Here is a 13,261-nt window from a genome sequence, read left to right on the forward strand (position 1 = left end):
TGGAAGTGTGGACGGCAGGTAAATATTTGTGAGCTTTCTTGATTCCGGACACTGGTACACATTGATCGTGTGTTTGTATGTATACGCATAACAATTTTATTTAAATCGAATCAATCCAGTAGACCAATCCTGTTTACCTAGGATGGCCAGTTATCTATGATTTGTTGGCTCGGAGAGATAAAAACATCCGTTAGTAAATAATGCACAGTCCGATTATAATTCGTATTGCGCCTCTACGACTGCTACCATTGAACTGTTAGCTCAGTTATCTCTAAATTTCTACCATTCCATTAAATGTTGAACTTAATTAGAAAAGAGTATAAGAATAAATATAATGCTAATAATAATCAGCAGAGATATATAGGTAATGGTATCTTCGTTTAATAAAAACCTTACCAGTGTGACAAAATAAAAATATGCACGAAGAGCTGTAGCAGTGCTATATAATGAACGTATGTTTTAGCTTCACAAAAACGCCATGATGAATGGACCGGTGCTAGCTGGCTTAAATCTAAGGCCAGTGCATTAGAAAGCTGTTGATTCGAATGGAGCATTTCTTCCTGTAGACGAGAATAGACAAAAGCGTTACGTATAGAAGTGTTCATTTTGGTGCTTTTCTACAATTGTGATTTTATGTTTATGCACTCCGTTTATCCCTAGAGATCTATTGTTGTTATTAAATACACGCAGAAACTAGTCGTACATTGGCACAACAATTTGTGCATATGTTTTAATTGAAATGTATCACAACGCGAGGTCTATATGTAAAAGAAACACAATGAACCCATGTCGTCTACATAATGCTGAACAATTCTTTTAAATTATTAAGTTTTCACCATCACATACGCATGTCGTTTAAGGCCGTCCACATTGTACAGAATATCTTTTAGGGTTCTGTGTCTATATAATAATACATATATAAATAACAAACGATCTGTGCGAGTCTTTTTCCCTCACTTACCTTGTTCGTCCATTTCATTCGATAGAGAGCAACGCTTTTCTTGTTTGTTTCGGTTGGAGGCTAAGTAAGCAATGCTTAAAATAAATAGCTAATTTGTAATCGGTAATAACTTTGACATGCAGTAGGCGATCTAATCGCCGTAACTGATACAGGACGTACAACTCGAAACGTAAAGATAACCTAGTCCAGACAGTTATTCTTCGTAAACCCTTACAAGAGTTAGTTTAGTACTTGACAATATCATCTGTAAAGAGAAAACTACGTTACAAACCCAAAGCCCATTTTTAATATCACTGGTAGACATGATTGGACCAAAAGCTACAGGAAACAAAGAACTAATGTAGCCACCGATTTGTTGCCATTTACCACCCACTGGTGTGATAGAAAGATGGCGTAGGCACTCGTAGATGAGAACTGCCGAAAACCGGTCTTGCGTGGGTAGATCCTATCCCGCCATATGCAAGTCTTTCAACTTTTTCAAAGAGTGCATCATGCGGAATTGTTACTTCAGTTGTACTTCACTATCTAAGCAAATTAAGAACAGGTTTTGTGTTGTAAATACCGAAACACTTTAGCATTCATCTTTCCGCAACGGTCACGTTGGACTCAATATATGCTACACAATCGAGGGCCGCCTAAGCATATGCTATTCTGGATTACTTAATGTAGAGAAACTGTTTGCCGAAAAGTAAAACACCGTATGTTTAAGCCATTACAACTAACAATAAGAGCGAAGATCAGGTACAACATTAAAAAACCAAAGGGACACAATACTCTGTGCAAAATCACTTCGATCCAGAGAGGTTAAGAATCATGAAGGACTACAAGTTTATTTGGTGTCGTCAAATTTTACACAGATTTTCAATTTCACACGGAATCTGCACTTTGGAATGAAGTTAGCGTACTTTGTTTATTTCCATATGTAAAGCACTGACCAATTGTATAGCTTTATTTATATAACCGTCCTTTCTATAAACGACTATAGCGCATGATAGTATTCCTCTTTAGTCATAAACGAATCTTCGGTACAATTTAGCATTAATTGTTTTTTGCATTTACTACAAATGCTGATAAATACGTTTTCATTGGGTTTATTATGCAACATTTACAGACGTAGCACAGTTCAGTAATTTCTGTTTCCAAATAAAGCCGCTGAAGGATGTATATCGTCTGTGTGTCGATTTTCAATATCTTTCGATCTTTGCTACGAACAAATGTAGGGTATTACGATTTGTACGCAACGGAATATGAAGTGCATCTTGCCAGTATGTGCGGGGCACCATACGCCCCTCCAATTTAGCGGCCTTGCTATTTTCACTATTCTACAACACAGAGCTTGTTTGAAAAATGGCGCCGAACTTTAGTCGGACAGTATCTTTTGACTGTTGACATAAAACTTTAAGAGATTAAACCCCCGTAATGGGGTACTGTCGTAGCTAGGTTTGGCTATAATTTCTGATAAGAGTTAGTGGCACTTTTTGTTAGTATTTGAGTTTAACAGATATGAATATGAGATAGTTTTCCGAGAGTAGAAATTGTAATGGCAAACAATACAGCCATCCTGTCTCGGACTTTACGCAGTTCCCGCAATCGCTCAAGTTAATCGATTACGGATGTAGAACACGAATATACCCCACAATCGTTAGTGTAAAATCTAATATATGTAATATAATCTAACTAGAAGACGCCTTGTTTCTTGGGCACGAATTTATTGACGAGCTATTAATTAGAAGGATTGCATCGCATCGTCTTTACTATCTGCGTGAAACTGTTTGTGCATTAATCTCCCCTGTCTAAAAATGTGTACATAACAGCGTAGTAACTTGGTTAGCGTTAGAATTACAAGCATCTCAATAAATATATAGTCAATCAACCGAATGAACCACAACCGAAAGAATAGTATTCTTTAAATGGTTGTGGTTAATTATGTGGTCAAACAGATTGATCAGCGCCAAGGCGGACCTTGTGAGCTAACATACGCGTAAATGTGCACGCTGCATAGGTAAGTTAGTTAAAGGATTAGTGTTACGTAGCGGGGGTGACATATTCTGTAAATGATTGTAGATACTATACTGACCAAGCATCGATATTTTCTGTATTATGACGAAGGATGGGGGAGGGGGGGGGGTAAGCGCATGCGAGGTCTCAGAATTTCGAAAATTTTAAAAAACGATATCTCCTTTAGCAGCATGCCGACCGTTATCTTTACGTTGCGTTATATAGTCACACAATCACGCTAGAAGTTCACTGTAGAAGTTTACCGATGATCATCTGCCGTTTGAACGATCGGACGCGGTGCGCCGGTCGCAAGCTTCGTTCGTTGTCTCTTTATGGCTAAGTGTTTGTACAGCAATAGCGGCGATAAATCTTTATCGTACAGGAGCTTGCTACAGGACAGCTGAAGCTTGCATGCTGAAGTGCCGAAGAAACCTTCATCTTTTTAGTGAATTAAGCTGGAACACTAAAGGTACTATCATTTAAAGAGGACGAACAATTGAAGCAAATGGAAGGCCTGCGTCTAACTAATTTATATTTTATAGTGGAGGATGCGTTGCTCTTGCATCTTTGAATCTGCTTTCCTAAAATATTTGATTGGGCACAAAGGTAAGTTTTGCATCGATTCAAATTGATGTTAGGACCGTATTGGGATACATATTGGTGCTTGCGATAACGCTTTATTGAACAAATGGTAGCCCAGGCACAGTTGCCTGAGCTACCATTTCTTCAATATTTTTCTATAGAACGGTAGCGGTTGCCCAGTTAAAGGACAGGCCTGTTTGAATAAAAAATTGGCTCATGTCGTACACTGCATTCATCCTTTATCAGAGTTTGTGTTTGTTTAATGGAAATATATTTCCAATCTGATGAAGGCAAATTCAGAGAAACGGGCGCTGCGTTTGTTCATGGAACTGCCCGATTTAGACTATTTTGAAGAGCTGTAAATTAAGTTTCTATTTATGGACCAAATGAGGCAGCCAGATACCCGCATTGATTGTCGCTAAAATTAGAGACGGCAGGCGAAGCACGAACTGAGAAAATGCAATCAAAACCACGTCAAGCTTAAAACTACGGTGGGCGGCAGTGGGTGGCAGTTGTTGCCATTATTACATGCTTTATTATATATTATTACATGTTTCTCTTTGTCCTTGCATGTAGTGGTCATTGTTATAAAATAGAGCCGTGGTACCATCTGTTAAAACGTCATTAGGTTCCGCGAACGTGGCTGTTAGAGTCATTTGGGACCTTAATCGCCTGCGCCTAAGTGTTTCCTATATCGACAAGAAGGACAGGACGTCTCAGTGTTTTCAATCGATTCCTTTGTAACTGATCTGAGTGAGCTGGGTTTGGCTTTGTTTTCATGCTGGGCCTCTACTCGTTAATATCTGGAACAGAATAACGCCTAAAGAGCCTCGAAGGCTCCGCAAACTAGAGAGGTTGGGTACATACAGTTTACACGATAGTTGAAGCACGTCGACACTGATCGGCTTTCGATTCCTAGATAGTTCCTGGTTTGTTTAGGTAAATCGGACACCTCGAAGCAACTAGTAGAGGGGCGCGCCAGGCATAAAATGTACCTACTTTTCAAAATAGTACCACCAACACACCGAGTTTATAAGAAACAAGAAGACTTTGTCGTGATCGGTTGGCTCGTGACTCCACCCATCGATGATCGACTATTCTTTCGGAACAATTCGCTTGACAAACATCTATTTTGAAAAAACAAATTAGAATTAACAGTCAGAAAGTTGGAACACTTTGTATGATTTTCGTTTTTCGGCCATTCATATATGCAAGTGGCATTCTTCATGGATTATCACCAAAAGGATTTTATTCTGTGACGGGATCCGCATTTACAATACTTTTACGTAACAGCTAAAAATTATAATTATATCGTTTCAGCAATGCTGCGTCTTCAGATGCTCTGCTGAAATTGCCAACAATCTATCTACCAAAAAAATCCCTGGTCGGCGAAAATTTTTCGGGGCCCACTCGATAATGGTTCCCTTGATTTAATGTATGATAATAAAGCGAATATTCCAATTTCTCTAATTCGTATACGTTTTTTTTTCTCGATATGATTTTAGCCATTGGACATATTACCCTTAAACCCTAAAATCTTCTCGATAGTTTCAGTTAAGATAAGCTTCCGAATACTGGGATTTTGTAACTTGCAACAATGATCGACGGTCCCTACATCTTGAACACATAGTCTATTGTAGTTCCTTCCCTGTTCAACAGTATTTCCCACTTTTTGGAACGTCGATAAGGTATAACGCCGTAAAATGTATAACAATGAGCTGAAGCTAATCAAGTAGAAAAACTAGCAATGTATGGTAACTTGAAGTTATTCAACAAGGACACAATTACATCATCCAATAGATTGAATAGATATCCGTTCGGTGCGGAGACATCTATATACAGCGTCGAAATAAACACCTTCTCACAAACGCTAAATGAGACGCTTTTGTAAAACCTTAGTAGCCAAGGAGGTTGGTTGAGGTTCTTTGGCTCCCGACGCTTAGTTCTTGGTGAAGAAAAAAAAGCCATAACACAAAAGCAGTGACTCTACTCTGATAAATAACCACCTGGTGGATAGAAGCATTAAAGTTTCCAGCAGCGATGATACAGCGAAGCAAAACACTGCAAAAAAAAACTTGTCTCCGCCAGGGGAACTAACTGGTAAACCAACTAACACTTCTAAAGCAGGAGTCCTAACAACAACAGCTGCAGGGCCTGCAGCGCTGACAAGAAGCTTAAAGGACCACATAACTGGATGAGTGGAACAAGGTTCAAAAGCCTACATGCCGCCGAACAAGTAACAAGACAATGGATTGGGATGGTGCAAAAGTTTGAAAAAAAAGCTCTAAAGTGAAGCGCGAAGTTGCTGTCGTTGCCGACCGGCACAGCTTTTGCGACTCGGCATCATTTGTACGCTCATTTTGAAATTTCATAGTTGAAGCTTCTGTTCTGGTGGCTGGCTTTTACAAAGGCACAAGTAGGCGTCAATATCGGTTGATGTACGTTAGAGCAATAAAATAAATTTGGCTTGTCTAGCGGTCCTGCCAGTGATAATAATAATACGCAGAAAGCCAACACTGACTACAGAGAGCCTGCGAAAAAGAATAACATGTGTGTTTGAACAGCTCGGTAAGGGATATATAACGAAAGCTGTCAAATTGTTAGGAAATATATACAGACAGGACAATTAGGTGCGTTGGCAATAACGGTACACGAACTAGAACGGCAAGCAGGACGACCTATGTACTTCCTCCGACTGACCCGCCACTTTGGCCGCCAACTCGTGGGATACTATAATGAAGTTTGTTAGGAAAGTTTGGTTTATTTACTGCTAGATCGGAACCTTGTATTTTTTTATCTAGAGAAAGGATACGATCTCAGTATGATCTCTCGATTTTCTCAATGCACATCTGTTTACGTGTTACGGCTATTACCATTAAAGAAGCATAAGAATACGCTGTAAGGTAAATAAACTTAGATTTTTAGAAGACAATGTCCAAAAATATGGACGCAAACTGATATAAGCGTCACGAAGATGTTAATACAACTATTTCTTGAACTCAATGCTAATACCTATAATGCACATTTACTAACCCCCAAAAACGTCTTCATAACATGTTGGACTCCGGGTACTTTCTACTACAGTTTCTGTTAGTTGAGTGGATGAACTGGGCCTGCGTGGTTGCAGGGGCACTTTTCATATAGAAGAAGATGCTTGGTCGAGTCTTTGTGACAAGTGCGCCATAAAAAGGAGCAAACAAGCATGCTGTTTACTATAAGGTGTTCGTGTTTCAGGACATCAAGCGAGATAGCTGTTGAAGAAAGGCTAGCGACTATAACACTCTAGTAGGGCTGATTAGTTCCTATGAATTTTGAGTACCACCGGGTTAGAAAAACTAGTTTAAAAAATGCTTAGTTTCGAGCTGTGAACGTTCTGACAATTTTCATAAATTTTCGTATTTCGCTAATATCTTGAAAAATCTGATTAGTTCGCGAAAAATACGTTTGAGATAAAAGTAAGTTTTATTTAGAAAAGCAGGCTGTCGAAGGGATTAGTTTGAAGCTTGCGAACAAAAAAATCCGTATGATCCTACACAAAAAGAAAATTTCTGAATGACCTTTCTTTGATTCATTTTCTGCGTGTTCAGCAAATATAAGGTAGCGAATAAGCGCGTAGTAAGATGGCTTGGGGCAGTCTCCAGAGCATTAGCACGCCAAATCGTTGCTAAAACGGCGTCCCTATTAGGGAAATTGACTTGGCGATCTAATGTCCTGAGGAGGTACACAATAATACCTATGGTATCTACGAACCGTATAATCTACGTTATGGCGAAACCAGCGCCATCTGATACTACTAGTGATATGTAGTCAGGTTTTTCCGTGCATAAAAAATGGGCTACACTAGAAGCCTGAGTTTGAAATATTCAATATCGCATCAGGCTTGTACAGTTCCTGCGAAAAACGTAAGAATTTAACAAACTATTTAGTTGTTTTCTTCAGCAGACGCTTACGTCTAAACCGTTATTAGCATGAATAGATAGCAAAACTTATTGTGTTTAAAGATATATGAGAGAAAAAACTATTGACGAAACTTTCAAAGTTTATATTTTTAGAATTAAGCTCTTTCGAAACCAGTCTCGGGACCCTGATCTAATCGGCGACGTCAATTATAAAAAATAATCGGCTTTAGAAGAACTTTCGAACTTCTTGTTGGTACGCCTCATATTGAGCGATCTCGTTAATGGTAGTTAGACACTGTGAACGACCATACATGATCGAAATTTACATAGGACTTTGTTTTCAACTAACGAATAAGGTAACTGCGGACCGCCTGACCGTCAAATCAGTACATTCGAAGAGCTAGGTTGATTAGGGTATAGACGCTTGCCAAATGTGTCATTGCCTTAAGGCCTTGTTTATTTCCGAAAAGAATGGGGCAGTGTTAACGCGAAATGAATGTGATTCAAAGAAGAATCTGTGTGAATGAAAACAAGTACTAATTTTTAAGACTAATAAAGTACTTGCGTGAAATTATTTTTCGCGGTTAATAATATTCTAGATATATATATATATATACTAGGACCCACAAGTCTATACAACGAGATTTATAAGCGATAACAAGTGATTTTCTACTAATGACTATTGTATGATATTGAGGGTCTAGTTTTCTCACGTCTCGCCGCACATTGTCGTAAAAGAGAGTACTTCGAGTATATCGCGATTCTTCTGAGAACAGCTGTGTGTACCTGTGTACTTTCTTAATAGCATATCTTGTAGGTTGTTGCTCCACATAAAATCAGAACTTAATAAATTATTATCTTTGCAACGATCATAGTCGATAGCTTTGTTTTTTTACACGGTTGCCTTAAACGTTTTTCAATTGGATAAGGTACGTTTAAATTACTGGAAACTAATAAATAATTGTATTTCTCGCTAAATTCCTCTCTCGATAGCGAACGTGATATCAAACAGCATTTGCCACTACTTTCCCTTTACCATTATTAGATTAACGGATATTTCATATGTATGTAGGCCTTCACTGACACAATATACGGTTTCCCGCTTCTCCGCTGTCCCCAGCTTCTTTAGATGCCTGTTCTTTTTGTATTATTAAGTTACCTGCCTGGCTGTAAATTGTAACAACTACTAAGGCTTTGGCCATCAACATGATGATGATCATCATCACGATTATGTTGCTACCCCGTGTTCGACGTGCGTCGGCCATTTTCCACTACTTCGATTCGAGTCTCTGGCTTTCAACATCAGTCTAAATGTCTCCTCTTCCAGTTCATCCAGCTGGCCATGACACTGCCAAAAAGGCCTTTCCTTAATATCTTAGCGCACTATGTCCACCAATATCATCCGTCACAAACCCAGCTCTGTCATACAAGGACATTCTCGTCTCTTCGACGTCCTGTGCGTATACTCACCTTCTAACTGCTTCCTGTTAGAATATGTTTTAGAGCAACGCAGCAAATTCCGGCAGATCAAAAGGTGGAAGATTTATTCCCACTGCCCGCAAAGTCCTAAGGATTCCCACTCTTTTTTTAAGGCTTCCATTCGGTGTATATGGAGAAGCTCAGGACGAGCTGGTTATCGCCGCCTGGAGGATTTAAGTACCAAGGTTCGAATGACCTCGATAATACAGTGTACACACTCTTTTTCGTTCTGAGTATTTCTGTTACTTTTTCTAGTCTTTTTTTTTCCGACAACGCCATAAGGATACTAATATTCGGCACCGCTTGTCTTGCCGCAAGTCCACTTGGGCAGCTTGTCTGTGATTTGGTTGACGGGTACCAGCGATAGACAGGTCTTTGTCTATACGCATTGGCCCTGCTGAATTTTTCTAGCTTAACTCAAACTTGAAGACAGAAACCTGAGGGAACCTTCAATATTGTCATTCAAAGAAGCAGACGGGAGAGGCGCAGACCCGGAACGAGCAATAGGTGAGCGGCGTCGAATGAAAGAGCAGGCGAGATAAAAGTAAAAAATTCATTATTTACTCCGCTATTATTGCTTCGTTATCTGTTATAGTACTGCAATAAATGCCGCTAGCAGTAAACTCTTCGTTGGGTTTGTGGTAACTTGACAAAACACACTCCTTGGCGCATTTTTCTAGAAGATCGTATAATTTGAGGACCTGAAATTTGATTTCAACATCTGGGAAGTGAAGTCCAGTTTGAGGTTATCCACGTATGAATTTTTAAACGGCTGTATACTCCGTGTCGTCATAACACAACCGCTTCATGTTATTAACGCACAAACCGATACGAGTGAAAAAGGCTCGTCAATGTGAAATAGGCCACATTGCTACAACCGTCAATGAGCCGGTCTGTGCTAAATAAAATGGCTACCTTCGATTTACTAGTTTCATTAGTTTGTGTCCTTAGACGACGTTATTTTACAATGAGTGTTGCAGTATGCAGAGTATGGTAATGAATTTTGTATTTGAGCGCAGCTTCTTCTTCTGTTAGGGTATTTAGGCAGTGTAAGCTGCATAATTATGCGTGTCATCGCAAACTGTAAGCACTGAACTTCTCAGTGACCTTCCCATTCTAACTAATTATATGTTCGACCTTGAGAACGCATCGCGATGCTTCTCCGATACAACCTGATAGATTATACGTCGATCAGTATCTGGAGTCGCGTAAAGGGCGACGGAACATCTACGCTGCTTGGCTTACCTATGGCAACTGTGCATCCACACATTTCCAGAACTCATTGACTGTCTGTAAGTGGGACAGTTTATAGCAAGATAGACACGTTCCCAGATGATGAGTTATCGGTTCGCATCCTGACGTCTTAAGGCTCATTAGCTATCGTGATTTTTAGAGCTGACTTTAGAGGGCGCCAAACTGCTTTATCTATTGCACAGTCGTAGAATCCATTCTATCTATCTATCAATTCGTACGCGTTCAACTGAAACGACGTTTGATCGCCTTATCCAGTACAATGTATACGAGACGTCATTGAAATAGTGAAAATGTTTTTCTTTATGCTTCTCAAGTGCCGAAACAAACATTTCTATTTAAAAACGGTATACATAAACCACTCACGATTACTAGAGCGGTAACTATTAGTAGTGTCAAAACAGTACCAACAACGAGTATCCTTAACGTCTGCATTTGACACCCGAGGTTATTTATTGGCCCCTAGTGCCTACGACGGGCGTGCCTGGTGCAAGCTTATCTAATTCCAATGACATTATAGCCCGGGGGCGAAGTTCGGTGGTGAAATTTACAGTTTAGTAAATTGCATCGTTTTTGGTTTTTCTTCGATGAAATTAATTTGGTAAGAATTGTACCTAGGGAATACGTATATACATATAATATAACCGTAAAAATAACCCCAAAATGCTAGTACTATCAAGTATATTTGATTTCAGAGCCAACACTCCTACGCGAATAAAAAAAACTACAATCGTAGGTGTTCTAAGCGCGAGGCACCGGAAGACTGCGTATCCATTCGATTTCAAAACTTAATATCCTTTAGTATTGAAAGGTAGCTGCAAGCAAAAAATCAGTACCTTTTTTTGAATCAACTAAAGAAAAAGCAGAAATAAATTGGGATTATCTATTATTGTTCAGCCGTATTTAACTCGATTTGACTTAATGAGTTTCTATGACGACTGAACCAAAAGGAGTAAGTAAACGAATTTTAACATCATCGTATTACGCAGCTTGTCAGACGAAAATTACCCAACGCTGAGTTGACGTTGAAAATTTATGTAGGTAGTCAGTATCTTTCTCCAGAACTACATACTTTAATTTTACAATACGAAAAAAAAAAACGTACATGAATACTGGGCGTCGTTTGTCAACCGTATCAGTCCCTACGGTTCGGTAGAGCGCTCTTAGTAGGATCAAGGCTGTAGCAAGACATGTTATATGACAAAACGTTCCAACAGTCGTAGGATATAGCTAACCTTGTAACATCAGGGCCATTCAATATTTCCAATATACACAACGGAAGCAAGGGAAAAATATTTAACTTGAGTTCGCGTTCCTAAACTTTCCAAGTCTATCATAAGCTATAAAGTGGGTTGAATTGGTCTCCGTTGGCTATCAGACGTAGAAGCAGTTACTCTGGACGACCTTCATTCGGAGTTCCTAATGGCTTCCAGCTCTGCGGCCTCTTCGTATCCCTCATTGAGTGAGTGAAATTTCCATTAGGTATAGACCAAGAATCGTACCTAGACGATCGGAATGTAATTCATTAAAATACTATTAAGTGCAAACGAACCGCAGTCACAAACGCCGAGAGCAGGCTTAAAAACGTGCCATCAGTGGGCGTAGTAGGATTTAGAAGATTGTGAGAAATTCTATTACTGGATTGTCTAGATTAACGGACTGATATAAGGACATGTTTTGAAACAGTTCCAACCAATATAAGTGCATAGGTTGTTCGGGCTAACTGATTAAATCATTTTCTAGTTGCGGACTGTATTGGAATTGAGAAGAGTGAAAAGTAGGCCAATTGAAGCTTCTCTGCGCTTCGTATTTCTACGAGGCTGAACGTTAGCTTTTCGTCTGCTAATGAATCGAATACGGTTACATTTCACATTAGTGTATTGTACTTAATGTACGTTTTCTTTGCTTATTATTATTGATAATCTGTTTCCAATTGATCCGGGCTCAGCTTGCGCGGGGCGCACGAAGCGCAGCCTGTCCCCTCCAATCCATTTCAGTTTCAATTAGACCTACCAACTATCAGGCACAGGTCATTCTGTTCCCACTCTCTCTGCAGCACTTCCTGGTTGACCTGTCAAGCCAGAACTACAGCATATTGTTTGACAGACGACGCTGTCGTCCGGGACATGCGACCAAGGCTTTTGGGTGTACGATTTCGAGCAGCGACGGTTATCTTTTTGTTCGCGACATGCGCTGTAATTGGCGACACGCTATGCACTAACCTTGTCGGCTTGTGTTTATGGCTTGATAAATTACCATCTCTACGATCGATAAAAAACAGTAACGACAAAACAACCTCGTAAAGTGGGCAGACATGTGCCTTCTAAAATATTGAGAGTGCATGATGAATGCCTTGGAACTGACTGGCATAACTTCAAAGCGGAAGCGAAATCGATAACATGTGCTTTTGTTACTCCCAAAGATTTAAAAGAAACGTTATCGGCAAGTTACGTTATGTGATCATGTAGGCAAACCTAGGGACGATTCGGGGGGCACAGTTTATTTAAAACAAAATAGCCCAGTCCGGCTGAATATGCTGGCGAGTAGAAGGCGTCTGAGGTTGACGGCAAACGTAATTTAATCAAGCTATCGTTGGTCGCTCTGCCGCTCTAAAAGAGCGTCGTTAACATCTACAGGCGGTTTTTCTCGCTATAAAAATACGTTTGCCAAGTCGGTTTATTCTAGGAACTGAGTTGTCTCTTCAATATGATCGACGTGAGCCCCACCGAAGTCTGACGAATGATCTGTCTGGCCTTGAAAGGCCTTATTCAGATCCCGAGCTTTAGGTAATAGACTACACAATAAATAAAACATAATAACGATGATTCATGAAACCAAGTAGTTAAATGTGTCGGGGTCACGTAGTTATTAACTAGATGTTCATGAAGTAGCATCGCACGAGCGTGAGTCATGCTTGAAATCTGTACTGCGGCCGATAGAAATAGTGATATCAGGTTTGTTAGCTGCCAGCACAATATATTTATGAAATTACGACAATTGACTTAATCGCTGCCCAGTCAGAGTAACGACCTAGTTCCTGGATTTTGGATTTTACAGTTGTTTTCAGGGTACTGGCAAGTTGAAAGTTAGC

This window comes from Varroa destructor, unplaced genomic scaffold (genome assembly GCF_002443255.2).
Source record: "Varroa destructor unplaced genomic scaffold, Vdes_3.0 BEIS01000007.1, whole genome shotgun sequence".
NCBI lineage: Eukaryota > Metazoa > Arthropoda > Arachnida > Mesostigmata > Varroidae > Varroa > Varroa destructor.